At 41.3% G+C, this 24,346-nt stretch overlaps 1 long non-coding RNA gene across 6 annotated transcripts in view; it reads left to right on the forward strand.

Moving 5' to 3' along the window:
• LOC110006919 (uncharacterized) overlaps positions 1-24,346 on the forward strand; it is a 49,224-nt gene that overhangs the window by 14,130 nt on the left and 10,748 nt on the right. For 2 of the 6 annotated variants that reach the window (XR_002280303.2, XR_016041710.1), the window contains exons 2-4: positions 19,363-19,424; positions 20,779-20,891; positions 22,346-22,445. This is a non-coding gene — a long non-coding RNA (uncharacterized LOC110006919). Of the gene's footprint in view, positions 1-19,362; positions 19,425-20,771; positions 20,892-22,345; positions 22,446-24,346 lie in introns of all 6 variants that reach the window. The other 4 variants (XR_016041709.1, XR_002280304.2, XR_016041708.1 and 1 more) reach the window with 4 other exon arrangements.

Raw genomic sequence — 24,346 nt, forward strand, 5'->3', positions numbered from 1 at the left:
AGACCCCCAGTGGAGTTATATGTATACAAGGGTCGTTCTCACCTTGTCATCTTCAGAGAGTTAAGGCCATTCTTACCCCTTCAACCCACGGTGAGGTTCATCTATGCTTTGGCCCGTCAGAGTTCCATGCACACTGATATTCATTATCCCCATGGAGTCACACTTTCCCTCTTAATCCTCAATGAAGCCTCTCCCATTTACTACTTCTCGTAGGGTGACCACCTTCATCTACATCTCTTCACATGTGTATAGACTTAACTACCTTTATTCCCAAGGAGTCAGATTGCTATCCACATACCTACCCCCCCATGCATCCCTACTAACATGGCGATTCTTACTAAGTCCATACTGCATGACCCTAAACTACATAGCCATGGTCGAAACTATATGACCTTAAACTATAGCGGAGGTCTAGTTGCATGACCTTAAACTGCACAGTCCTGGTTGCATGACCTAAAACTGCATAACTACTGTCCAAGATATATGACCTTAAACCATTGTGCGTGTCTTAGCCGCATGACATTAAACTGCCTTGCCCAGGTCTAAGAGGAGCGACCTTAAAACATGCCCCCGTTAATCGCACACCCCTGCCACGTGTATTTTCGTGCATGCTATCTCTAACCGACCCATTTGTGTGCATGTACCCTCTTCTTCTCCCCAAATAGCCTACTTAGGCACACATGCCCTCTACCTGCATTTCCACACATGGCTTCCCTAGCCGGCCCATTCTTGTGCATGAGCCACCTTCACCATCTTTCATCATCCCCCAGTGAGTCTTACCCATGCTCACCAAAAGGAAAGCCATTTTGGCACCCATATTCTCCGTCAGCTAGTGGGTCACCACCTTTTACCTACCATCTAATCAACGCTCCACAGGCAGCTTCATGGCATCCTCCCAAGTGAGTCAAAGTCATCACTAGACTCACTCTGCAGCCTCTACAGACTGCCATTCCTTACTGCTACGGTCCAGCTGTATGACCCTAAACTATAGTGTGCGTCCTGGCTACAAGATGTTAAAAGGATTTGCATAGGTCTCGAAGGCCCAACCTCAATGTCATGGTGATCAACGAGCCGAATGATGCCTAAGCAGAGTGTCTGAATAAGTTTGAGGTGATGATGCAGTCCATTCTCAAAAAGATGGATCACTTGGAGGCCTCCATGTTCCTTGCTTCTCCTCCTCACCATGAGGCCAACTCCCAGCCTGGAGAAGACACAATTCTCAAGTAAACTCCCCCACCAGTCTCCCAAGATAGCTCTGCTCCCTAAACAGTCTCGCAAGCTAATATAGATGCCATGGTGGCCCACAGTCTCAAGAATAGGGTCCCGAGTATGTAAGAGGTGCCACTTTACCAAAATTTGTACCCCTTGTATATCGACCAGGCGTCGTTTCCCCCAAACTATAAAAAAGGGAAGCTCCCCTTGTTCAATGGTACTATATCCTTGCACCAGCATACCGCTCACTTCCAAGCAGCTTGTCGAGAGACAGAAACTGATGGGCGACTCCTCCTTCGTCAATTCGTCACGACTCTCGAAGGGCTATCCTTCCAATGGTATGCTTAACTGCCTCAAAACTCGGTACACACATGGCAAGAAATGGAGTAGTTGTTTTACAAATGCTTCTATAAAGTCTAGAGGAACGTCGAAACCATCGAGCTCCTCACTCTAACTCAATACCTTGGGGAGCCAGTCGATAAGTTCATCACCCGATGGAGAGAGTTGGCAACCTATCATGCCACTCCCATGACTGAAAAAGAAGCAGTCTAGTCCTGCATAAGAAATATGCTACCTGGGATCACCCTGCATGTTGATGCCTCCAACCCACCCTTCATGTCAGAGCTCATCTCTAAAGTGGTTCGTATAAAAGGTCTGTCCAGCACCATGGTGGATCTCATCAGCAATCCTCTAGGTCCTGAAACGACTGGGGCAATACTAGTTCTCGCTCCAACAATTGGGGCAATCAAGAAAAAGCGGTGATTATGCGGCCGTCACCGTGACTGATACTAAGAAAGCTGCCCCTCAGACCTTGGACCTCTCTAAGGCTCTGACACCTCAAGCTGGAGGCAAACAGTAATAGTCCTAAAACAGGGTCCCGCCTCCTAAGAATATTAATCGAAGTGACTACTAGATCGAGCACCAGAACAAGGTGTACCCCTTCGAGAAGGAGTGGGTTCCTGCTTTGCATCGATTACTACTAGAGCAAAACATGATCCAGTTGCCGAAGGCCAAGACCCCAGAACAAGCTAGATAGAAGACACACGAGAGGTACTGTGCCTTTCACAAGAAAGTAAGCCACCCCACTCAAGAGTGTTATATGATCAAAAACATTATGGAAGCCCTTATTAACAAGGGCCCGATAAAGCTCGAAGAGTTAATTCGAGGCAACTGAGGCCTCCCACATAGTGACAATTCAAGAGGATGACGAATCACCTATCGTCTTTCATGCAATATTCTCCATAATGCTCGAAGAAAGACTTATCACGTCGAAGCTGACATGGCAGCCCAAATTCCTGCCCCCAGGAACTGAGACCCTTTGGTGCCCGTATCATTCGATACGAGGCCATGACCTGAGTGTATGCACTGGTTTCCACGAGCTCTTGGCAAAGAAGATGCAGCAGTGCCAAGACATTAGTGGTAACCCAGAGGGACATCCTCAAGTCCCTGTTCCACCAGCACAAGAAGACCTCCAGACACAAGCCCAACAAAGTGAGCTAGACCCTCTGCAGGCCCTCTTTGAGGCGATGCTCCAATAGGGTCTCGTCACTCCCTAACCCGTCAGACAACCTAGGAATCTTGCCCAGGGCACAGAAAATCTCTAGTGCCTATATCACCAGGTATGGGGCCATGAGCTGACGGAATACTCGAGGTTCGAAGCTGTAATCACGGAGAAGGTACAGAAAGGCCACATAGTTTGTGTTGTCCTCCCAGAACGTTTCCAAGTCACTACTCCCATCCATGAGGAAGTCACACTGCAGGTCCCTTACGAGAATACCTCCGACCCTTCAGAACCCTCGACTTCTCAGCCATGGAAAGTCTACCATTGACGAAGTAAGCTCAAGTCCCTGAAGTGTGAGACAGTCCACCAAGCCAGGGTTACTCATCAGCCCGATAGGACGGTCCAAACACCCCCCAAGGGGTCAAAAAAGAGACGAGAACCTAGGTCAGCTCGCCGAAGGAATCATATTCCTCTTCCACCAGTCGAGGAAGAATTTCTCAGGCCCCTTCCTCCACTGCCAACCTTACAGGACTTCATCCCAGGCTCAGCTTGCCTCATCCCTTCGTCCAATCACATGGACATCGCTGAGTCATCAATTGCTCGGGACTCGTCCAATACGGGTGACAACACTAACAGCACCCCACAACGATCAAATCCAGGGCAAGACCTAAAATACCGCCTACAGACATCCAATTCTAGTGATGATATAAAAATCTACCCCAAACCAAACTCTGATTCTTCTCCTCCCACCTCTTCTATTTCTTTCGCAGGTGCAGCTCGACAGTGCCAAAACTTCAACGCTCTAAACAGAGAGCTTGGAGGAACCAACATCAACAAGTCGCAGTGAAAACACCTAAGAAAGATGCTAGCCCATCTGACTGCATTCTTAACCGTTGTCGATGCCCTAGCGGCCCAAGCCAAGACCGAGCATTCTTCAAGCTCTTATTCTAAGGAGGCCTCTCATACGGTGCAGATCTTGGAAGTACCATCCAGCATTGGACAAATAAGCCTAAGATCAGGGAAGAAGTTACAGGCCACACCTCAAAAGCTCAAAGTCCTTAAGTTTCCGGATTCTTCACATTTCCCTAAGACTCAACCTCAAACCTCTAAATAATACAAATTCCTATTATTTCTCCATTAACCCAGACTGCACCGATTGAACAACAAAGTCAACCAGTGTCACAAACCAAAACTCAACAAACACCTGCTCTTAAACCTACCCTACCACCCAAACCAGTGGCTGGATCAGAAACATAGAATGCCTATGAGGATAAGGTGAAATATGATGTAGTCGGGCACTTGAGAAAGCTTTCAGCCCTTCCAAGTATCTATGACGCCCTTATGTTGTCCCGAGACTATCGTATGGCTCTGGTTCAAGCTCTTTATATCCCAGAGGTGTACAAGATTGAAGTGGAGCCTATTGAGGTGAACTCAGCCATCCTGAGTACGTGCTTGTTAATTACCTTTTCCAAAGATGACTTCCAGTTGGAAGGCAAATTTCACAATCGCCCCCTCTTCGTGAATTGTGAATTACACGCCTGCCCTATCAACCGGAATATGCTTGATGGAGGTTAAGCAGTCAATCTGATCCCAAGAAGGATCCTCACCCGATTGAGATTAGGATTTGACAACCTCACTCCTACTCACATCACTATGCAAGGGTTCAACCAATCGAGAGAGAAGCTAGTTGGCATAGTACGCCCTTGCCTCCGCCACCGTTATGGCCTCGTAACTCATCGGGTTCTCACTGGCATTTCCTCTCCTCATTGAGAACTCACTCCTACTCGCCAGAGGCCCCTTCCCCTTCTTTTCCCTCTCTTCCACTGGAAACCAAAGTTAACGGAAAAATGCCCTGAAACCCCTGAGAGCCCTCGGTGACCTCTCAGTTTCCTCTTCTCTTACTTTTGTTGGTTCCCCATGACTCACCGGTATATCATTATGTCCCCGATGAGCCCATTGTTGTGCTTCCTCTAACCACAAAACAACAGGAAGATCATTGGAACTTTGGCAGAGTATCACTGCGACCCTCGTAGTTTCGCCAGAAGTCCACTAAGAAGTCCCTGCAACATTGAAAATAGCTTCAATGGCTATTGTTCCTCACCGAAAAAGACTCGGTGAAGCCCTGAGAATCCCTGTTCCCTACTAAGAAGGTCCCAGCACTCTCTGAAAACATCTGCAAGCACGTCGCGAAGGTTCCTGACTTGCTCAAGCTCGTTGAAAATCTCCTTAAGGCCTATGTACTGCGGGTCTTGACTTGAAACTCTTGTCAAGAAACTCTTTGACAGAAGCTTCGGCTCTCTCTCTCTAAAAACTTCCTTCACTATTTTTTCTTTTCGTAGAAAAGTAAAATGGTTTTTTCCCCCCTTTATACTCAATAGTGCCATAAGGTGCCACTCACAAAGTTCGAAATGATGCTCCAGTCCTTGTCTTCAAACGACGATAGGTCCAGGTCGGGGCGGGTCAAGACCGAGGCCCGAATGCAAGCCATTGCCCCCTGTGCCTAATGAGCCCGTTGCTGTCGCTATGCCCTATCACCGCACGCTCCATAGAGAGGCTATCGCTGCGTGCTTCGTCAGGGAGCTATCGCCATGAACCTCATCAGGAGCTATCACCGCGCGCTCCATCAAGGGGGCCTCGCACTTCATAAGAGGCTATCGTTGTGCGCACATCACCTAGGTCTAACGCCGCGTGCGTCATCCAAAACTTAACGTCGTGCACATGCCATGGCACTACCATTTGGGCCATAATTTTGCATCCTTAGGGAGTTTGTTCCCAACACCTCAGTCCTCACTCGTCAGGGAGTCGAGTCTCCAATTACGGCTCTATTCCTCATGGAGTCACATTCCCTTGCCACAAAAAATGATCTAAGTGCATGACCTTAAACTGTATGGTCCAAACTATATGACCTTAACTTGTAGCGAAGGTCTAGAGGCACAACCTTAAACTACATGGTCCTAGTTGCATGACTTTAAACTGTGCAACTGTGGTCCAAGCAATATGACCTTAAACCATAGTGCACATCCTGGCTGCATGACGTTAAAAGGCTTAACACCATGGTCCAAACTACGTGACCTTAAATTGTTGCGAAGATCAAATTGCACAACTTTAAACTGCATGGTTTTAGTTGCAGAATTTAAACTGCATGGCCATGGTTCGAGCTGCAAGACCTTAAAACTGTAACGCATGGCATGACAAAAAGTCGATGTGCATGACTTTAAGCTATGGACACCATTATCCCCAATGGGGTTACACCTGTGCTCCGACTGTCATTCTAGTGGAGCTACATGCAAGCCACCCTTCCTCATTCCCAGTAGGAGTCACATCCTTATTGCAACCCATTATCCTCAGGGAGTTAGAGTCATTCTTATCTTTTCAATCCTCAGCAGGGTTGCATCTGTGCTCTTGCCTGTCGTTCTTAGAGGAGTTATACACATGTGATTGCCCATTATCCCTGTGGAGTCATGATTACCCCTTTAACCCCTGTGGGTCAGTCGCACACGAAGCTATCCTATCCTCAGGAGTCGAGTTACTTTTCATGACCCATGGAGTACCATCTTTAACCTAAGGGAGTCATATTTGTTCCTTAATCCCCAATGAAGTCTGCTTCTCCATCAAAACCCCTTGTTATTTTATCCCCAAGGAGTCAAAAGACCTATCCACCATGGAGTATCACTTACATGGAAACCCACCTAAATGGTCTAGATGCACGATCCTAAACTGCATGGTCCAAACTATGTAACCTTAAACTATAGCGGAGGTCTAGTTACACGACCTTAAACTGCATGGTCCTAGTTGCAAGACTTTCAACTGTATAGCCATGGTCAAAGCTATTTGACATTAAACCATAATGCACATCCTGACCGCTTGACATTAAACTACTTTGCACAGGTCCAGGAGGCATGACCTTAAAGACGCCCCCACACACGCACACACACCCTTTACATGTATTTTCATGCACGTCTTCCCAAACTGACCCGTTTGTATGTCCACCTTCATTACTTCCCTAGTAAATCCATATCCCTTCATTACCATCTTTCACCATTCCCCAGTAAGTCTTACCTGTGCTCACAAAATGGTGAACCATTCTGCCATCCATACTCGCTGTCAGCTAGTGGGTCACCACTTTTCACACATCATTCATACATCATCCCTATTCATTAGGAAGCCTCGTGCCATCTTCCCAAAGTGAGTCAAAACCACCACCATACTCACTCCATGGCCTTCACAAACTGCCATTCATCACCACCACGGTCCAGCTATATGACCCTAAACTGTAGTGCACATCCAAGCCACGTGACGTTAAAAGGCTTTACATAGGTCTCGAAGGCATGACCTTAAACACACCTTCAGACAAAAAAAAAAGAGAAAATAATGGGCATGGTCTATACCTGGATAAGGGGACGCTATGAGTAAAAATGATGGACGAGCATGGTCATGAAACCATGAGTAAGAGAGTTCCGTGAAAATAAAACCCGAGCACGGTGAAAACCCGAAAGGGCGCCGTGAGTAAAAACGGATGAAAAGGATGGACATGACCGCAAGGTCATGGGTCAAAGGTGAAAACCTGAAAAGGACACTTGGACCAACAAAATGCAGGTTGATGCAGCATCATAGTCTCGACCGGCACCCAAATGCTAAACAGACGTAATGTTGTTCACACAAAATCCTCAGCTGCCAGCATCCAATCACAAAACAAAAAGGCTGACCCGGGAGTGAGACCTCATAAGATCTCTCCCACTTCAACACCAAAAGCAATACGAGTCCCTGATGGTGGGTGTGATGAACGATAAATCCCTCAAAAATAAAAACGAGTCCCTGAGGGGTGCGGGTGATGAACAATAAATCCCTCAAAAAATGCTAATGACACTCAACGAAGGCAAGAAATTGACAAAGCTAGGGCAGAACCTGCCATAGACTTAGGGTGATGCCTCGCCATGAGGCCGCCTCGCCAAAATCCCTCCCTAGCTGACAGGCCTAGACTTTCAAGACAAGCGAACAAAAAGCCCCCCACTATACGCGGCAAGAATGGGGCCCATAGAGGTACCCTGATTGTCCAAAGAAAACTTGGTGTAGCAGCAAACAACGACAACTGAAGGTTCATAGCACTTGGCCGCCAGTTAGGCCTGATTCTGACCAACGAGGTCCACACAAAATCCTCAGTTATTAGAATCGTAAAAAGTTCCTTGAGGGTGAGGACTTCAACATATCCCTCAAAATCTCTTCTCCCCCTAAAGTCTCCATGGATGGGCCTGTACATTGCATCCAAATGTCTGAGCATCCTAGTTCAACTAGGAAGAAAAAAGAAATAAAGCCAGAGGAAAATTTTTGAATGTTATATTTCTCTCTTCTCTCAAAGCACAACATTCGGTGGGGCATGCTGGTTGAAGAAATTTTTCAACACCATGGGTCCCTAATGCAGAATAAAATAGAGAAGCCGGTCAATAAAGCCTGACAAACAGTGGAAATTTTGACAGTGTCAGAATGAGTCCAGAACTGGTCAAGATCTTCGTAAGGACTCCAAAAAGTCTCTTGCCAAGTTCGTTACATTTCGATAGGTCTAAGGCAGTGCAGACTGAGAAACAGTTTCGGTAGAATTAGCCTCTAGCACCCTGAAGCAGACCTTGTAGCTAGAGCTCTCTTTTTGGCGAGTCAAATAGCTGTGGGACAACCACCATTGGATCTGGCACAGTTGCAAACCCCAAGGTAAAATTTTATCTTAAACGGACACTCCAAGAAAAAGTTATGGGCAAAAGAACATAACAGAAGGAGCCGCACACTATTCCCTTGTGGCCACCCTGCAAGTAATCACCATCAAAGCGACAATCATGAATAGTGACTTGCGACACCCATATCTCACTCGTCCAAGAATGGATCATGCTCAAAATTTGTGAGCTTGTTCATCTTGTCAAGACGAGTGTTTTGATATGTGGTACACCCCATGACGGCACCCCAGCGCGAAGAAAAGTAAGAGAGAAGTTGCAAACCCGTGAAGAAAGTTGCATAAAAATCAACAGCGACACACCTCACTCGAGTGGCCAAATTGCGACGCTCGCAAACCCGATCAATGCAAGACCAATTCCATCATGTGCATAAGGTCTAGGGTATCTCTTGTCCAAAACCCATGCATGATGAACGGTCGGATTTTACACATGAAGCCAATATATTGACTGTAAACTCCAGCACCAGAATTTTAAATTAGGGCAAAAACTCAAAAGTTGTAAAATCTTCGCCTAGGCACGAAATTGAGTTGCGTTTATTGCCACGCGATTGTGACGGCATGCGTGTTTATGATGCAAACCTGACAGATCTTCGGATGTTGAAGATCTCTCGGATCTGACAACTTAAACTAATGAAAATGGAATAATAGAGACGGTGGGACAAATCGAATTCAGATCTGAGCCTAGATCTGCCTGAAAACAAGTTGATCTATTCTTAGATCTATGGCAGAGCCAGCATGATCCAGGACATTACAAAATACATTGTTAAATAAACAAACATATCAAAATAAAGTGAAAACAATAAAAGAAAAAGAGATAAAATGGAAGAAAGATACCGAGCTGGCTCGGGACTCCAGAGCCTTCTGGGTCTCTCCCGCATCAGAACCAATCCTCCTTTGTCTCTCTAATCCAGATATTAACCAGCAAGTTTATTCAGTATAGGGTGGTTGTGCCCTATAGATGGTTGTCGTTGTCTTAAATCTATGCTCTCTCGGTCTTAAGGGTTGAGGTTCCACGGGGTTGGGGGTTTCTTGAAACTATCCCTAGGGTTTCTCATTTCTCTGAGTTTTTTATCTATATCCTTAATCGTTCTCTCTCTATCCCAGGCTCTCTCTCTCTCTCTCTCTCTCTCTCTCTCTCTCTCTCTCTCTCTCTCTCTCTCTCTCTCTCTCTCTCTCTCGCCTGTCAAATGACCACAAAAAGAGGCCTTATAGAGGTCAAAACTCGTTGGTAAAGATAAGCACGCGTAACAAACAAATCGTGGTCAAAAGGTGAGAATTCTGAGGGTCACGGATATGAGCGACACAAGCCGTGTTGCCTAGGAGACACGTAGTGTCGCCCCAAAAATAGGGTAAAATTCATAAAGGCAAAACAAATAGGTTCGAGGCAAAATGGTTTGAGCGACATGGGCCATGTCGCCCAAATCTGGGTGACACTTGCTGTATCGCCTAAACCAAATGGTCTCCAAATTGAAAATTTTTTTTCAGGCATTTTCCTTAGCCTCTTGTGAAGCTATTAGAAAACATTTGGGTCAAAATGGATTTTTTTACTATTTTTAATGATTATTTTCGTAAAACAGGGCATTTTCAAGAATCTGGGTTAAAACAGGGCTTTGGAGGGTTTTGGGCAAGCAGACTAGTTTCAGGTCACAAGATAGGCTATGTGAACTATGGATTTGGATTTACTTGGTTACGTGTGATCCTACAGGCTCAGGAAACCATAGAATTTATCAGTTTTAAAATGGGGTGTCTACAGATGCCCCTCTTTGGCATTCCCTGTCCTTCAGGGGATAGGCGAGTGGCAAAGAAGTAGACACTTTGGCGTTCCCTCTCCTTCGAGGGGCAAGTGAACATCAAAGATAGAGCAGACATTTTAAATTTCGTCCTGAAGTCATTTGGTTAGGGAGCACACCTACTATCCCTTCAAGTCATTGCGCTCACCGAGCTCACCCACCTAGGGCATTTTTCCTCCTAGGGTTTTCAACGTGAGATGTTGATGAGTTACACAAGCTTGAAACTCGAGTTGGATTTTTTGGTAATGCCACTTAACTTCAGGGGCTTTCACAATCTGAATTTTTGTTAACCCTGGCATTTTTTTTTATCTCCTTAGGATTTGCTAAGGCTGTCTATAGGGAAAGGCCTTCTATAAGTAAAGACTTGTCTGACCGAATCTGTTGTGAGATACGAGGAAGCTACACGACAAACGTGATAATCATCATGTACGGGTGTCCAAGCTCCTTCAAATTTTAAAAGTCTTTTAGCAATTTTGAAAGTAGGGGGAGATTTGAAATAGAACGTGGAGTAGGGACATGTAACGATTTTAACAAAGAAATTAAAGTTTTGGAAAACACAAGACATATAGTGAAAATTTTGAAATAGGAAAGATTTTGAAAAACAAGGTTGGTTAGTAATTTTAACTCCTGCAACCATAGATCCCTCTATGTAGTTTCATGCAGCGATGGACTATACACTCGACCCTTTTACGTCAATATGAGGATAGACAGAATACACCCGACCCGTTTACGTCATATAGGGATAGATGTTTTTCAATGAGCAGGGTGGTTGTGCTCAGAACACACCCGACCTTTTGCGTCATACAGGGCTAGACGGTACCTGCCTCGACTCTTTTACGTTGCACGAGTTTGATGTTGAACTGGATACACCCGACCTTTTACGTCGTATGGGGATAAATGTTTCTTCAGGGTGGTTATACCCTAGATACACCTGACCTTTTGCATCATATGGGGCTAGACGTTACCTATCTTAGCTCTTTTACGTCGCATGATTTTGACGTTTTTCCTATCTCGGCTCTTTTACGTCGCACGAGTTTGATGTTTTTCCTGTCTCAGCTCTTTTACATCGCACGAGTTTGACGTTTTTCTATTGAACAGGGTGGTTGTGGCCTGGATTGGACTTTGGTTGGCAGTATAGGCTTATGCCACCAAGGAGCGATTTCCATTTTATTTTATTTTTTTTGAAAATTTTATTTTTGAAAAATTGGTTGGCAGTTTAGGCTCATGCCACCAAGGAGCATTGTCTTTTTTCTTTTCTTTTCTGAGTTTTTGAAATTTTTATTTTTTTTGGGAAAATTGGTTGGAAGGTTAGGCTCATTCCATCAATGAGCACTTGAAAATTTTGAAAAATTAATTAAAATGTTTGAAAATTTTGAAAAATTTGTTGCCAGTTTAGGCTCGTGCCACCGAGGAGAGATTGAGATTTTTTAAACTTAATGAAATTGTTTTAAAATGGTCGTAAAAACATATGAAAACACCAAGAACCATACCAGAAGACCCTAAAGTCAAGTGGGGGCATGTTCGAGAAAAACGTTTTGGACGACATAGGTAGTGTCGCCCCGGCGACACGGGTGGTGTCGCTCATATAAAAAAAAAATTTCTATATTTTTATTAAGTAAAACATGGGGGAATAAAAAAACAGAAAATTTTTGGCAAAAATATATGGGAGACACCAATGGTGTCACCTAGGCGACCCGAGGCTTGTCGCCCTCACAGGCTGGGTGACATGGATGGTGTTGCCCAAAATATTTTTTTATTTTTTATTTTTTATTTTTTTATTTTTTATTTTTTATTTTTTATTTTTTATTTTTTATTTTTTATTTTTATTTTTTTAACAAAGGGATGAAATAGGGTTTTTTTTAAAAAAAATGTGTGGGCGACATAGGTGGTGTCACCCAAGTCTGAGTACAGAATTGGGTGACACGGGGTAGTTGCATAGATCTTCGACCCTCAAAATGTTTTTTATGATTTTTCTTGGTTTTAGGGTTATCTAAACCTGCTGTTTGCCGAAATGGATAACTATAAGAAGCGTTTTGTGTTGGGTTTCTTTTATTTTTTTAAAAATCATCCCCCTCCCATTCTTCTCTAATATTTCAAACTCAATTTTCATCCTCTCACCTTCATCCTCTCCCTCCTTCATCATCTTCCCTCTATTTTTACAGGATTTTATTGCACCCATCCTTAGGCTTTCATGGCTCCTAAGAAGGACAACGCGATCTCCAAGGGTAAGGGGAAGTTTTTTGAGCGGGTTGTCAACGGAAGAGAGGAGGAGGATTCCCGCCTTTTTCCTAGAGTTAAGTAGTTCCTTGAAGGTCTGCCTGCTTATATCTCGCAAGGCCTTCGACTGGGTGATGTTCCCCTACATTGCAATGGATTTCCTTTCATCGGACCCTAGTTCCGAGATTGGTTTCTTTCAGCTAGGCAGCGACCCGAGCTCATGGCCCTTCTAGCTTCAATTGCCTTGTGAACTTTCCACTCCTTGAGGCTGTTGCTGAGAAGTTCAACTATCAGATGAACACTTTCTTTCTTCCTACAGGCGAGACAACGCCCATTTTGGAGGAAGTTGTCAGAATTTCTGGCCTGAACTTAGCAGAGAATGCATATCAACCCTCCACTTCCACTGATGACCATTCTATCATGGGCACGGGACTGCTTATTCTTCACATAGTCAGTGGGTTGATATGGAGTTGCTGGTCTGAAATTGCGAGCAATCTCGAGCTGCTGAACAGATCCTTGTTTTTCTTTTTGTGCTGTTGGGCTCTATTCTCTTTCCGAGTGGTCATAAGACGGTTCGCAGTTCCCTTATTCCCGTAGTCCATGCCTTCTGAGAATGAGCAGGTTACACCATTGTTTCGACTATGTTGGAGGGCATATATCGGGGTCTTCACGACCGGGTCACGCGAGGTGACCGATTTATTGAGGGCATTATCATGATTTTGCAGGTCTATTTTTTAACATAATTTTATTTTATTTTGCCCTTGGAACTCAGTTTTTTGTCTGGTTTTTGGTTCTGGAACTCATGTTTTTGCAACAAAAATTTACTAGAAAAAAGCTCGGCTTTATTCGAGAGGGTCCCAGTTGGGCGACACGGCCTGTGTCGCCCAAGTCTGGGCGACACGCATAGTGTCGCCTAGTCTGGGCTGGGCGCCCAAACCAATTTTCCCCAGATCATTATGGGGTTTCAGACTTTTATTATGTGACCTTTAGGGACGCTTTGGCCTCCTTTTTTTTGTGGATTTGGACTTACAAACACATCGTTGTTGTCCACCCTCCTCAATCAACTACAGTTGTATTTGCTACTCTGGGACTAGCATATGTCAATGACACCACTCGACCCCGAGATGTCAATTATTATCGCAAGATTCTTGACGAGTTGTCGTCATTTGATTGGGTGATCAGGGGTCTTGAAAATGTTTCCCTATTGCTGTCTGCTATGGGGCGTTCATGTCTTGTTCTAGCAGGGCAGCACTTCACAGAGGGGTATTTCCCTCAAAGGGTTCTTCGCCAGTTTTGGCATACTCAGAATTATACTTCTTCAGGAGTGGTGATTGATTGTCGCCCTATCTTTCTGCTTCGACAACACTCTTCCACTCTTCTGGTCAAGGAGGGTGTCATGGAAGGGGAAGAAGTCTTCTTCTAGTAAGAGGTTAGCTAAGCAAGACAAGCCCACAAGTACTTCCAACTATGATTCTTGGTGGGAACATGCCTGCCCTCCTCCACTATGCCCCATATCTTCGAGACTCCATGGCGAATCTTCTGTTCCTACTTAGAATCTCGTGCTCATCGAGAATATGGTGCCTCTTGTTCAAATAAACGAATAAAATCCAATGAGGACACATGTGACATCAACTTGGAAGAGGTTGAAGTCGAATTGGCTCAATGGGTTGCCTTTGTGGCGGAACTCAAGAAGGATGTTGATCCAAAGTCAAAGACTGCAGAGCCAAAATATTTTATTTTCTTTATTTCTTTCTTAGCATGAGTAAGTTGATCTCATTATCAGCGTTATTTTTCTGTATTTTTTTTTTTTTTTTTTTTTTTGAAGTATGTTAAGACAATAGGAATTTGGGTCTAGGACCAAGTTTATTGGCGTGAATGCCTGTAATAAGCCCATTTTAATGGATGAATAAAATAAGAGTTTTGAGATACCCAAAATTTTGTTTTCTGTTCCACTTGATCTCTTTTTTTCTTTTCTTTTTTTCATTGCCCCTGTTAGAGGTCTTTTAACTTGTACATGTTCAATTGATTTACCGAGCATAACAGGATACTCTCTTTGCACACGTCTTTCAAACTGAATTTTTACAAACTCAGCCCCTTAATTGTAGGGTTTTTGCCTCGAATTTCCATCTATTGGGTCGTCATATACACACACATAGATGAGCTTGCCTCATTTTGCCTCAGGGGACCTAGTCGAGAGAAAAACGCTCACAAACTGGCCAATTTTGTCATCGACGAGGTTCACCCATTTCCTATATGTAGTAGTTGGTAGTTATACTCACATAACCATGGAATGCCTGACTAGTTCAAAGCCTTCATAACAGGCATAGAAAGTTGGCTTTGAGAACGAGGCTAGGTTGACTAACAGTTTAACCTCTTGTAGTTATGGAGGAAGTCCTTTCTAACAAGAGCTTTGCTTTTGAAAATGGATGATTTAAAAGTCAAATTGCAAAAGTACTCATAAAAGGGACGAGCCTTACAGTTTGCCACCTGTGGCTCCTTTGGTGGTCATTTTCTTTATCAAGTTTTACCCAAGGATGATGAGAGGATTTTCTTGTGGGATTGTGAGAACTCAAAAATCTTGAAGTTGTCCGTTTACGTTTGGAACTTTTATCCTGTGCTTTGTGGATCCATAAAGAGTTCTCTGGATTCTAGCCGGACTTCCATCTTGGAGAGGTCTCGATGTTATCTCAGGGTTCGTCAAAGTCAATTCGGTCTTCCATTCATGTTACCCTTCCACATCTTTCTGAGTTGGTTATGTTGGGAACCTGCGGGGTTTAGGAGGAGTCTTCATCCTCAGAGTCTGCCTGTGCAGTATTGTTGGAATTTGCAAGTACTTGTTTATACTTGAGTGCTTTGAATCGAAGGCTCCTTTTTGGAATTTTTTTTATTCTTTTTACCCATAATGCCATATCAGGTTTTCACCACGTCCATTTTTTTTATGTTCTTTCCTTTTTCCGTTGTGATGCCTTTTCAGGTTTTCGCCATACTTTTGAGCCCGTTATGGGTAGTATTTTCTGAGATGCATCGCATTAATGGGGTCGTTGAGTTCATACCCCTCTTGGTTTTTGATCTTGTAAGAATTACCTGCATGCACTCGGGTAACCACGAATGATCCCTTCCAATTAGGTTTGAAACTGCCTAAAGGTTGTGGATTTGCAGGAGAGTGGAAGATTTTCTTGAGTACCGTATCCCCTTCTTTGAACTGTCGAGGAACAACTTTTCTTTGGTATGCCCTCTCGATCCTACATTGATAAGCAACATTATTTTGTGTCGCTCATAGTCGTATTTCATCCAAATTAACGAGAGCAGCGATTTGTACTTCGATCTTTTGTCCCTCATCTAAATTTCTATGAATGAGTGCTTAGAGAGATGGTATCTCAAATTCAATGGGTAGCACTACTTCCATACCATACACCAATGAGTATGGGGTCATGTCAATAAGAGTCTTCTCAGTTGTCCGGTAGGCCCATAGGGCGTCGTTTAGTTTTTCGTGCCAATCTTTGCCACCTTCTATTATTCTGTCTATTATTTTAGAGAAGTCCTTTTTTTTGTGGCCTCTGCTTATCCATTTCCTTAAGGGTAGTAAGGTGTGGATAATTTCTGCGTTATCTTAAACTTTTTACACACCTTTTCATTTATGAAATTGGATTCATAGTCGGTAATGATTTACTCAGGAACACCAAATCTGAATACAATATTGTTATTTATGAAACAGGCAACATGTTGTCCTTCTATTTTGACAAATGATGCGGCCTGTACCCATTTTGTGAAGTACTCTGTAGCCATTAATATAAAACGGTGGCCGTTTGAGGCTTTTGATGATATCATTCCGATGATATCAAGATCCCACATGGCAAAGCGCCATACGAGTCGTGTTGAGTTGAGTGGTGCGGACGGCGGCGCATGGATGAGGTCTCCTTGAAGTTGACATTTGGGACACTTCTTGACGAACTTCCAACAATCTTCAGCCATGGTGGCCCAGTAATAGCCTTTGGCGCCTGATTTTCTGAGATAAGGGCGGCTGCCCCAGAATGGCCTCCTTCATTGTATAACTATGTCAGTACTTGGTCGATTTCTAGCTGATCGAGACACCGTAGAATGATGCCATCGAAGGATTTCTTGAATAGGAGGTCATCTCTTACCAAGAATCCCATCAAAAACCTTCGAAGGGCTTCTTTATCCTTTTTGGTGGCTCCTTCGGAGTATAACCCATCTTTTAGTAGGGATAAAACATAGTGGAGTGGAACAATGGTTTTTCCTTAACTAGTGCATCTGAAGCCACGAGAGACACTTTCCCATCGTTCTCATTTTCTTGCTCTATTTCATTTTTGATCCTTGGTGGGGAAGGGTCATGTTTGTTCCTGATGTAGAATGAGAGGGTGGTGATTTCTGGGAGAATATCAACTATTGAGGCAAAGGTTGCAAGGGTGTCGACGAACTGATTATTTTTCCTAGTTACATGCTAAAAGATGATTTTCTTAAAATATGGGATCATCTTTTCCACCTTTTCTTGATAAGGTTTAAGTTTTTCTTCTTTCACCTTCCAAATCCCTTGAACTTGGTTTATGATGAGTAAGGAGTCACCAATCACTCGTATTTGCTGGATTTTCATTCCCATGGCATTCTCGAGCCCAGGTATCAAGGCTTCATATTCAGCAATGTTATTGGTACATGGAAAATTCAATCTGATGGCTGTTGGCATTAAAATCTTCTCGAGTGAGCATAATATGTCTCCTATACCTGACCCGTACTCATTCTTTGCACCGTCAAAGTATAGCTCCCAAATTGAGTCCTCAATTGTGAAGAGGTACCCATCAGGGAGATCCGTGTTGACAGGAGTGTTATCTGGTAGTGCGTGTTTAGCTAAGTGATATGCAATGGCTTGTCCTTTAATCGATTTTTGAGTAACATATTCGATCTCGAACTCACTCAATAGCATTCACTACTTTGCCAAATGCTCATTAAGGATTGGTCTCTCCAATAGGTACTTGAGTGGGTCTATTTTTTGGATGAGCTTGACTGTATGAGATAAGACAATGTCTTAACTTCTGCATAGACCACACAAGTGATAAGCAATGCTTCCCCACATTCGTGTATCTTGTCTCATAGTCGACCATGGTTTTGCTGATGTAGTATATCGTTTGTTCTTTTCCATGGTCATCGTACCATCCTAACATTGCCCCCATGGTCTTGTCTTTCATAGATATGTATAGGAATAGGGGTTTATTTGGATTAGGAGGACTAAGGATGGGAAGTTTGGTGAGGTACTCCTTGATTTGGTCGAATGCTATGATGAATTTCATCATATTAGTGTGGAGCCATTCATTCAGACCATAGTTACCAAGAGCGCCCATGTGGGGTCCACTTCTACCCCCGAATCGAGATCCCGTGCACTGATCGGATCTCGATTCCAGATGCTTCCTTGCATATTAGGATCTCATACCCAAAGTTATGGGAATTGGATTCTTATTATTTGGGATCAAGTTCCCTAGCAAGTGGGATCCAAATCCGCATGCGCAAGATCATGGCTCTAATATCACTCCGAGCCACGATTTCATCATACCAAGAACCAAGTATCCTATGAGCGAGCTACTCTTACAAAGTTTATTTTATTCATTTATAGTATTCGATTTTCCTCAAATCATCTAGCAATTGCTATATGGTTCCCACAATTTTAACTTAAAGCAATCAACCTAGTGTGTTATTTTGAGCCTTTTGACTGAGGGAGGAATGTACAATATGCTTGTGAATGAGCACAATACATGTGCTCAATCGTCGATTACAAACTTAGTTGAAATGGGAAATCTAGCCCATCATTAAGTGTCAATAGTATAGACTTGAGAAGGGTAATTCTTGCCTCAGCATTGAGTGCCAATTTAGAGAAGGTATTGTATAATTAAGGGGTAGCTATGCATAGTATACCACAAGACAGTTTTTTACTGAATTTGATGTGAAATCATGCTCCAATGCATCACAATAAGGTTTTTCACTGAATTCGGTATGAAATAATGCTCCAATGCACCCTAATACTGATATTTGCTGAAATTGGTATGAAATAGTGCTCCAATGACAAAAAATTCAAAAGAAATCTCAATGCCATGATTTTTTATTACATTGATGCCTTGGAACCACGTATTTGCAAAGAGTTAAACATGATATCTAATGGAACTCGCTCTTAGTTTGCAATATACGGAAGTAGTGAACTCCAGAAAACCTCGATCCTAAGGAAGGCACAATGTGATCCCTTTTGGTTGGGAACCTGCTCCTATCCTGATAGTACTGTGCTCCGCTCTCTATAAGTCATGAAACTCACTCCCATCCCCAGGCCATGTACGGAGTTCGCTTTGCTGCCCATGGAACTTTGAGTTAGACTCACTCCGTGCTCTCGTTTCTGTTCCTGTAACTTCTCACTTTTCTGCTCTCGGTAACTTTGATTCAGACTCTTAATTTTTAATCAAGTCCTATGATAGAGCTACTGTGCATCAGAAAATGATGTTAGTAATGGATTTTATGACGAGGCGGTATTTCTTACCAACAATTGTGAAATAACAATGATATAAATAAAGTTGTAAGATACCAAATAAGAAAGTTAAATTAACTAATTGAGTTATGCTAGTCCATTTGCCTCATTTCATCCTCACCTCACATTCACGAGTAGCCCATACGTTTTCTGGTGTGAGTTTGAAAAACAGTTAAAAAATGTTACATTATCAGGCTTGCATTGCTTTTCTTCATCCTTTCTAAATCTCCTGCACTGCCATATGTACTGAAGGTGCCGTCGAAAAGTGGGTTATCTTGAATAACCCAGAAATTATAACTATCTCAATATCAAGCATCTATTTCAGATCGTCCTTTACTCCATCTGTTGACAAGATAGCTAAGTGATACAATTGGGTTTCACACCATCCATTTTCATCATGCAGAAAATACCCTCCGATGCATTCAATGTTTCAAGATTAGCAGTAACAAAGGAACTCTTGCTCAGGTACCTGATATTTATTTATATCTACAGATAAGATTTTAACAGCATTGATAGTCACATATTGTGATGCACATGCAGTGTTTAAAAAATCGAACCAAAACGGTTAACCGAATATGGGTATGGAAGAGGTTTAACAAGCCTAACCAGTAAATCGGCCGATTCAATTGCTCTAGCCGGGCAAGTCTTGGGCGGTAAAAAAAGTGTTGAGAAAAAATAAAAACTACAAAAAAAATCCACTGAAATATACAAAACATATAAAGAATGATTAAAACAAAACACATTCAAATGAAGTTGAAAATTAATGGAAAAAATGGATTTTAACCCATTTTATATTTTCCAAGGGCTATTTTAAAAAAATTTCTAAAAAAGATGGAAAAATATAAGAGCAAGTATTAATGACCAAAGAAATTTTTAAGTTTTACCATAATGTAAATAATATTTTAAAATGTATTACAACTCAAATTCTTTATTTTTGAGAATTTATATACATTTTTTAAATTTGTTTTTCAAAAATACCGGTTCATCACCCTAACCATCCAAAACCGGAACCGGCCACTGGCCGGTTCCATTCTAACCGGGCGATTAGTGGTTAGATCAGGCAATTTTGTAAAGAATATGAACATGCATTCTCATGTACCATTTTTACTTTTGCTATTTTGTGTCAGTTTTACATCTTTATTCCTGGAGCTGTAATCAACAATTGATTTTGTCATTTGCTAAATTGGAAATTTAGTTGGGAGACTTTGTGTTGAGAATGAGAGTCTGGTCAATAAATTGCCAACTAGGGAGCTGTGAAATGCACGTGAGTTAGAACTAGGAAATGAAATATAATTGCTTTCAAGGAAGAAACAACTTTTGAGGTTTATAAACGTCTAGTTCTAGGTGTTACTCTTTGTTCTATGGACAAAGAGTAGGCGTTCTTTGGGTAGATTTTAGGGTTAAGCATCATCATGTCCATTGTTATTATGATTGTCTATCCTATGGAATATTTCCAATCATTGTTTGCTAATTTACTGCACATATGTGTTCCAAATCAAAAAACAATTGTCTTCTTTTCTGACGATAGTATTTTGTAAATATTTTTCTCGTTGCAGTTTTTAATAGTGATTACTCAAATACTGGATTGAGAGTTGATTAACATAATGGATGGAGATGCATTTTTATAAAACAAAGAAAGAAAAACAAAAAAGGGTGGAGATACCTTGAATAAAGAGTTTCATGTTTGGTTAATGACGAACTATTGTTGTGCGTAGTAAGTAGTATTGAGCTTTATAACTCACTTTATAAGAGGATCTTGCGTTTGCTTTCCAAGCATATGTTGCTGAAAAAGAAGGGTTACTAATTTATAAGATGACAGAGCATAAAAGACAAATTTGTGAGGGATACAATGTGATGTTACCAAAAGCTGACAACCGTTTACTCTACTGCTGCCTGGTGGATTGGCAATGCCATGTGAATTATATGTTTCAGGTAATTTCTTTTCCCTGAGCCTTAGAGTTACCATTGAATGTAAATTTTTCCAATAAATGTACGATTCTTATTGAATATTTTCTCTCTTTTTCTCCGTATCTTTAAAATTTAGCAGGTTTTGTTCTATATTTGTTGTGGCTTCTTGGTAGCAAGGCTAAATAAGTTCAATATCTAGGTTTCTTGTGGTGGATTACGTGAAAGCTCAAGATCTGGGCCATTTTTGTTTTTTGCTATGTCAACACAAAAGAATACACTAATAAGGAAAGTAAATATGTCATAAAAACTAAGAGCCTCCTAATGAAGGATTGCTATTGTCAGGCCTAAATTGCCTAAACCAGATACTACACCGATAACTCAAAACCTATGCAAGTTTAGCCATCATGTTCTGCTCATAGAAATTCCTTGTAAAATTTGGCACGGATCCTATCCATTTGTTACTCGGACGCCATGTCTTAGCGAGGCATTTGATACTATATTGCTCCTTTGATACACATGATTTGAAATTTAGACCATACTGGCATGAGTTTCCCAAAATATAGTTGTTGGATCACGCTCAACCTAGCTATGTATTATGAAAGATATAATCCCTAGCAAAGTGTGCTTTCTAGTAACAGGAAACTGGTCTTCCATGTGTGTCAATAATCGCCACATTGAGTTCCTTTCCCAGCCAATGTCTAGCTCTCAAACATTAATTGCCACCTGTTTGTCCCTAGGTTCCATATGTGGGGTAAGCAAGAAGGACATGATCCATGCCACCTTATCATCTTGGCAAAATAGTTTGCTAAATAGTCGAGTCCAAACTGCTCTTTGCTCAAGCAAGTTTGTTGCATTGTAGATGGTGTGGGTACTGACCTAATTTCAGATCAGGTCTCCATTATTGGTTTAATAATGGTTATCTTTAGGCGTTATTATCGATATCGAAATATAAAGTATGAAGCTACTCATAGGTATAGTCTCTCTCTCTCTCTACTAATTCGTTGATGGTTCTTCTACGTAAGGGTTGACCATTGGGCCCTTATGTAGACATAAATTCAACCAAAAGAACTTGAAACCAATATATTTTAAAGAATGTAGAACCGGATATAATATTGGCATTAGATTTAATGCTAATCGATCTGTATCCAGGAAAATCATTATTCTTTCAAGAGACATAAGATATTGAATTACATTGGAAATACTAGTGTACTCGTGTTTTATTTTGAAATTTCAGTTAGATTATATTTCCTCCTTTTTATATATATATATATATATATATATATATATATATATATATATATATATATATATATATATATATATATATCTCTCTGTATATATATATATATATATATATATATATATATAGTATGTAGAATAGTAGTTAACAACACCTTAACCGACAAGTTTTAGTGAGCATGGTGAAGTTCGATTGATAGTTTTCCATATTTTTTGGTTTATTTTTTCTTTTATGACAGCAAAAAATATATACAGGGAGACACTAGCAAAAATTGGAGACAAGAAGCAATAGAAATGGGAAATTGAACATCGTTTCAACTGCTTTCAACAACTTAATTGGTATTTCCTCTTAGAGTGACTTAGTAAAATTTCCAATTTTTTTGTCAAGCTTTAGCAAGAAAATTATGTCATAAATCTTCTGATTTTAGGGTGGGTGGGGAGGGGGGGGGAGAATGGGAAATAGCTAAAAAGAGGAGAAAAAGAAAACCTACATTGTTTTCTTGTTTTACACACATAGAGAGATGTCATCATAATAATATCCTATCATTTTTTCTTCAAATAACAAACAAGCTTATTGACATGGATATAAAACTATGTCTACATAAACGTCAATGTTTGCATGTAATAAACAATGTTACTCACATATATAAAACTATGACTACATATACATGCATGCTTGCATGCAAATTTATTATCAATTTATCACACCCACAAAATAGTTATGAAATTTATCCTATATATTGTTTGGCTTGAACAGTTCTTTGCCCAGCATGTTAATAGGTTTGAATAATCCTCGTATCCTCCCTCATCATCTTGACATCTGCATGAAGCTCAACCATTCACATAGCAATAGATACCTTCACATCTCCACTTCGTGTAGGTTGGGTTTTTCTTCTTTCCATGCTATTCAGTTGTGATTTTTCTCATTTCTATAATGCTTAGGTGTGATTTTCCTCATTTTGACTTCGAAAATACCCCCAAATTCTCTTGGATCTAATGATTGAGTTCAAATCTTCAATCTCATCCTCGTTCGCCATCATAAGAAGTGATAAAAAAAGCAATAGGTGATGAATCAATAAAACGCTGAAGCCTTTGGCTGTTTTCTTGTTTTACACACAATAGAGAGATGTCATCATTCTAATATACTAACATTTTTTCTTTGTAAAACAAACAAGCTTAGTAACATGCATATGAAACTATAACTACTGATACGTGCATGTTTGCATGCAAATTTACTATCAATTTATCACACCCACAAAATAGCTACAAAATTTGCCCAATATATTGTTTGATTTGAACAATTTTTTACCCCGCATGTCATTAGGCTTGAATAGTCCTCATATCTTTCCTCATCATCTTCACATCTGCATGAAGCTCAACCATTCACATAACATTACATACCTTTACATCTCATCTTCATGTAGGTTAGATTTTTCTCATTTCCATGCTGTTCAGTTGAGATTTTTCTCATTTCCATAGTACTTAGGTGTGATTTGCCCCATTTCAACATTGAAAATACCACCCAATCTTCTAGGATCAAAGGATTAAAGTTTGGATCTTCAATCTCATCCTCATTCGCCATTAGAAGTGACAAAATTATTGTTTTCTTCTCTTGTTAGCAAACTAAAAGGATCAGTTTTATCCAAAACCTAAGAAAACAGGGATTGTTCTCTTAAGAATAATCAAAATCTCGATTCAACAAGGGCTTTTGGTAGAAATAGTCTATTGATATAGATCTCTACATGATGTGCCCAGTCCTGAGCAAAAGAATGGAAAAGGAAAAGGGTGGGCTGATGGGATTTGTGTTTTTCTCCTTACAAAGAACGAATAAAAAGGATGAGAATTAACTTATTAAAAATAAGCAATGGGAGATGAATCAATAAAAAGATGAAGCCTTTGGATGTGAGAGAGATGGCTGCAAGTTGTATGAGAGAGAGATGGCATTCTCTATTTAAAATGTGGGACGATGAGTTACTTAACCCACCAATTTAGCTGACCATGGTTAACTAAAACTGGCATTTATTAATTACTTTTAGATATTCCTCCTAATTTATTCTTGACATGCCCATCTCTTTATTTTAGTATTTGTTCCCTCATTTGGTTTAATCTTGGCATGCTTGTCTTTATCCATTATTAATGCCCTATGGAAAAAACTAACTCTACATTGTCAAATTTTAGCAATGTTGACTTACAACTAGGATACAGCCAAACTTTCTATAGTCTCTCTAAATGCATTGAGA

The sequence above is a fragment of the Amborella trichopoda genome, chromosome 9 (genome assembly GCF_054954075.1).
Source record: "Amborella trichopoda isolate Santa Cruz 75 chromosome 9, AtrichopodaSantaCruz75HAP2 v2.0, whole genome shotgun sequence".
Classification (NCBI taxonomy): Eukaryota; Viridiplantae; Streptophyta; class Magnoliopsida; order Amborellales; family Amborellaceae; genus Amborella; species Amborella trichopoda.